This window comes from Saccostrea echinata, unplaced genomic scaffold (genome assembly GCF_033153115.1).
Source record: "Saccostrea echinata isolate AGI-Se365-2 ecotype Australia unplaced genomic scaffold, CSIRO_AGI_Sech_v1 ptg000046l, whole genome shotgun sequence".
Taxonomy (NCBI): Eukaryota; Metazoa; Mollusca; class Bivalvia; order Ostreida; family Ostreidae; genus Saccostrea; species Saccostrea echinata.
In genome coordinates this window covers 8,289,934-8,295,933 of record NW_026889795.1, presented here as the reverse complement: position 1 = coordinate 8,295,933, position 6,000 = coordinate 8,289,934, and the positions used below count along the sequence as shown (strand labels likewise).

General features: G+C 31.6%; 1 pseudogene; it reads left to right on the top strand.

The window, feature by feature from the left end:
- The first annotated feature begins 540 nt into the window (after nucleotides 1–540).
- Nucleotides 541–2,368, top strand: LOC133202006 (uncharacterized; annotated as a pseudogene).
- Nucleotides 2,369–6,000: the final 3,632 nt, after the last annotated feature.

The following is a 6,000-nucleotide window of genomic DNA, read 5'->3' as shown; positions in this document are numbered from 1 at the left end:
GCACACTATAAACATTTGATCCTCTCTTGTGGCTCCAACGTATCCCCGGGGGCCTAGAACAAATTTGAATCTGCTATTATCTGAGGAAGCTTGCATATAAATAGCATATTATTATGGCATTGCTGTTCTAATGATTTTTTTCTGTGTAAAACTTCTCCCTTAATGTGGTTTCATCTTCCCTCCCCAGTCGGGGCTATAATTGATTATACACCAAGGATGTTTTCATATGCTTCATGTCAGAAGAAGGGTGCTTTGAGGCAAGTTTGGTTGAAATTGGTACAGTAATTCTGCAGAAGTTAAAAATGTGGATAGTTTACCGACTGTAAGACAACAAACGACTGACAGACATACGGATGGACAGATGCCGGACACTCTAGCTTCAATAAAATAGCCTAACAAAAACTTTAAAATTTTTAAAACATTATGGAACAGAAATAAAACAAAATTTTTAATAACTAGTCAGTGTACTTAATGTAACAGAATGATGGGTTAAAATTTTATTTTTTCCACATTTCACAGAATGACCAGTAATCAGTCATCATGTCTTTGGAAAGGAATACAGCCATGTTGATTCATTTTTTTTCTTTTAAAGCCCTGTCATGCATCGCCCGGAGTGCTGGTACCAGGCTGTTTGACCGAGGGTCCCATATCCCCATCCCCACCCACAATTATCTCAGTGAATATGGAAAATCTCTCATCTGGAAAGGCCACTCCCACTACGTTCCGTCGGAGAGGACCTGGGTAGACCAACACCAGTACCGATCGTTGCCTAGAGACACAAAACGTGACGCCAAGGAGATGCAGAGCGAAGCCAATGGGTGGACTTCATGAGACAAAGGGACACGCCCTCTGGTAATTTTGTGTTTTGGGTATAGGGAATCTGTTCCTTGCATAAAAGCTGCAAGGAGAGAAATTAAATTAGTGCAATGTTCTTTTTTGCGTTGTAATCTAATGGAAACTGGAGGAAAAAAGGAAATGGAGGCGTAACACTGTTCGGAAATGCCCCCGTACTTTTGCAGTTCTTTCTTCATTTTGTTTTCAGCCGTTACCCATGTTAGGGTTGTGCATATTTTCCATAAACAGAGCATTAAAATTCAACTCCTCAATTTCATAAAAAAAAAATGATTTCAGCAAGATCTAATGGGAAAATCACGATAAAATATTTAAAAAATATACCAACATGTTAGTATAAAGATGGGTTTCGTTCAAGTTGGAAGATATACTGAATTCAAAATTTTTAACTGGATTAATTACTGTTAATACCAAAAAGTATCGCCACGATCACGAAATACTGTACAATAATTTATTTTTATGCCCCCTCCGAAGAAGGGAGGGCATATTGCTTTGCTGCTGTCTGTATGTCGGTCGGTCGGTCTGTCTGTCTCTCTGTCTCTCTGTCGGTCCACCAACAATTTCCGATCATTTTCTTCGCCGAGGTTGCAAAAACTGAAATGAAATTTGGTATACAGATTTATCATAAGATTATCTAGGTCAAGTTCTGTTTTGGGTACAATCGAGCATTTTTGGACAGAGTTATGCCCCTTGGACTTAAAAAAATGCAATTATTTGCAGTTTCTGTTCATTTTCTTTGCAGAGGTTGCACATTCTGAAGTAAAATATGGTATACAGATTTATCATAAGAATATCTAGGTCAAATTCTGTTTTGGGTTCGACCGAGCAATTTTTGACAGAGTTATGGCCCTTGGACTAAGAAATGAAATTTAGTATACAGATGTATCATAAAAAAATCTAAGTCAAGTTCTGTTTTAGGTACGATAGAGCAATTTTTGACTGAGTTTTGCCCCTTGGACTTTGAAAAATTCCAATTATTTGGAGAGGGGGGATAATCGTTTCACAAACATCTCTTGTTTAATTTCAGGATACTACCATAAAGACATAGGTGTGTTGCAAACTGGAGTACCCGAATGTCGTCTGTTCGGATACACTCGGGATTTACCCAGCATGCCCCCACGAGATCTACAAGACATCTGGCCGAAATCTGATGTCTTTGTTCCACTAGAAAGAGCTGACCAAGGGAAATATTACGGTTATTATCACGAGGCTATTGAGCGGGAAAGAGAACGAAGAAAAAAGGAGCTTCCCGAAAGTATGAGAGTGGAAGCCAGAGACATTGCGATGTTATAGAGATTTGTGCAATTCCCGAAATTAAATATAAATGTGTATATTTATTCGTGCAGTTTTATACCTGTGTAATAATTGTAAACACGCCACGAATACTTGGACAATGCTTATATAACTGGATGTTTATCTGGATTGTTTTGTTGTGTTTTATTAATTTATTTTTTTTAGTAAAATATATTTTTGTGCTATAAATGTTATATACAGAATGAACAGAATGGGATATTTTTTAACTGTTTTAAACACATCAAAGCTCTTGAAATAGAGAAAAGTGAAGGGAATACAAACCAGACGTCTCTATTGAGACTACAGCTGTACTGTTTTCTACTTAGAGAAAAGTAGCATCTGGACTTGAAAATATGCAGCAGTGTGTAAATGAGAGATTTTTGGTTTATTCTCGAAAGGAAAACCCAGTATACAGAATTTTGTATCTTATTGTAATCTATCTGTGTGACAAGTTACATGTATATTAAACATGTTAAAGTCACATCGAAACTGTAGGAGGAGTAGCATTTTAAAAAAAATAGAAATTTCTAGTTTTAGTAACCATGACAACACTGTTTATCGAAATCAAAAACAATATACAGAATTGTGTATCTAGTTGTGTTAGAAGTAATACAAATCAAAGTACTGAAAGTACTACTACGAGTTGATGGTATTGATTATATAATGTTTAAATGAGCTGAGGTCTCTAATCCATATTTGGATTATGTGATATATGTGCAATGATGAAAACTATCACTTTAAAATCTTTTCTTTTTGTTTTCTTTGATAAATAAAATTATATCATTTTATTTACGACTTTTCTATCATGTATTTTTAAGACGTATATTTTTTTAATACCTACTGGAATGTATAATAATTTATCAGAAATCGAACCTTTAAACATAGAAAACAAATACAGTGTAATACTAATTAGTTTTGGGATTTTTTTGTAAAATGACAAAGTAGCTTGCATTTAAATTAAAGTAATTTGTATTTTTACAAAATATTAAAGGATACCATCATTGAAATGGTCACAGAGTACAGAATATCACCATTAAAACTACCGGGAACATTTTTTGGGCACTCAATATCATTTGACAGAAATATTATATATCAAGTGACTAGAAATTTCAAGTAGGAAAAATGGTACAACTGTTGTAAAATCATTACAGAACTAAAACAACTCCTAAATAGATAAAAAAAAAAAAAAAAAAAAACAAGAAAAAGCTTTAAACACACATATCTCAAACTTATTGGTCAAATCATTAGTATTACAAGTAGGGAATTATTACTTACAAATAGCGCAAATTGATTTTTTTCATAAACATGCTCATTGAATATTTTCACTGTTTTCTTATACATGTACTGACAAATAATTTGACATTTTCAATGCACATCAATATGTTTCAATTCTTGTGATTAAGCCAGTCTTGAAATTTATTCACATCTTTTACTTTCATTAATACATATATATATATATGTATATATATATATATATATATATATATATATATATATATATATATATATATATATATATATATATATATATATATATATATATATATACATTACATAATTCAATTTTCTTGATTTTTTTTCCATTGAAATTCAACTCCTTGTCTTTCAAAATTTACATGCACATTTGATATTTTAATTTTCTTGATTTAGCTACTCTTGAAATTCACTTCTTGACTTTTAACTGAAATGAGCATTTTATATGTCATTTCGTTTGGTTTAGTCACTCTTGAAATAGATATAATTACTTGACTTTAATTGATATGCACATTTTATATATCATTTCTCTCGGTTTAGCCTTTCTTGAAATTCAACTACTTGACTTTCATTGATACATGTATGCACGTTTAATATTTCAATTCTTTCGGCTTTTCGACTGAAGACTTTAAATTCATCACAATATGGCATGATATTGACTATTTACATTATCTATCTACTCTTGAATTAATTTGATTTCTTAATCTCTTCACATTTATAAATATGCATATCACATTTAATTTATTAATAACACCCCATTTAATTTTTTTGTTTTTGTTTTTATTTATTGTCTTCAGTACTATTAATTCACTTTATCACATGGTCAGCATCTGATAGCAAAACACAGCTGGATATATTAAAGGAAAACACTTTCCAGTGTAGTGCCGACAATTAATGAGATAAGGAATCGCAGATATGTTAAGTGACCTCTACTGTATTTAAAGCTTGCTGTGAAACAGATCTAGATTGTGGAAGACAGGAATTTTCAACAGTGTTTTTAACGGGGAAAAAGAAATTGGAACACAGAGTTGTCCGCTGCTGAAAAAATCTAACCCTTTAAGTAATCGAATTTTTTTTTACTTGAATAAGAACTTTAATTTCAAAATTGTTTTGTTCAACTGGTACAGCTCATTTCTTTCGTTTGAGATAAGCAATTGGTTTCTTTACTGCAAACTCCTCGCTTTGTTTACAAACATACATGTAGGCAGTGTTATCTGTGTTGAATGATTCATCCACTAGTGCGGGAAAACTGCTCTGTTCATTGGCATAACAGCACAAGAATATTAGTTATTTATATACCACCAGCACGTCAATCTTGTAAAAATAACCTGGTTTGTACAATGTCAATTTTGTGAATTTTCTTTAAAAATTATCTGTTTTCAAAATACTTATTATATAAAACATTTATTGATTTATAAATCAAAACTTTGTTTGGACATGTCACTTTTGTTGACCGTATATCCTTAGCAATATTTTCTCTCGCGGATAGACACAAATTCCAATAAAATTCATAATAAATATTTAAGTTCGTAAACACGTCAAAGCATATCAGGAAACATATTCTTGTTCTGTAGATCATGAAAATTTTAAATAAACCAATATTATACAAGAACCCGTACGCAAAGTACGCAAACGAAAATGTGATTAGTTTCGATACATTGGGGAATCCCTTACAAGTCACATAACATGAGTTGATACCGTCAACTCGTAAAAATCAGACCAAAACTGTAGAAAGAATAGCGTTTTGCAAAAATTTCACCGAAATTTCTTTTTTAGTCACCATGGCAAGAGCATTCGCCAATAAACCGATAAAAAGAAATTATGTATCTTAGTATATTAGTGTGCCAAGTTATATTGAAATTAGACCAAAACTGTAGGAGGAGTAGGGTTTTGAAAACGTTTCACAGGAATTTCTATTTTAGTGACCATGACAATACTGTTCATTGAAATAAAAAAAAACAAAACAAAACAAAACAAAACAGAACCAAAAAAAAAAAAAAAAAAAAAAAAAAAAAAAAAAAAAAAGATACAAAGAATTATGTATCATAACTACGAGGGTTGATCCAAGAGTAATGTCGATAAAATTGTTACTAGTCGACGTAAAACAACGAAATTATAAATGATGGAAGCTATATTTATATTGTTACTAGTCGACGTAAAACAACAAAATTATAAATGATGGAAGCTATATTTATATTGTTACTAGTCGACGTAAAACAACAAAATTATAAATGATGGAAGCTATATTTATATTGTTACTAGTCGACGTAAAACAAGGAAATTATAAATGATGGAAGCTATATTTATATTGTTACTAGTCGACGTAAAACAACAAAATTATAAACGATGGAAGCTATATTTATATTGTTACTAGTCGACGTAAAACAACAAAATTATAAATGATGGAAGCTTTATTTATATTGTTACTAGTCGACGTAAAACAACGAAATTATAAATGAAGGAAGCTTTATTTATTTCAAATCAGACCTGAAAATTTCAATTCAACATGATTTATACTTTTAAAAAAATATTGGATTTTATACAACGTGCGATTTTGGTAGTCGCCGCATCTAAATAACGTCATATAATGGATACGCGCCG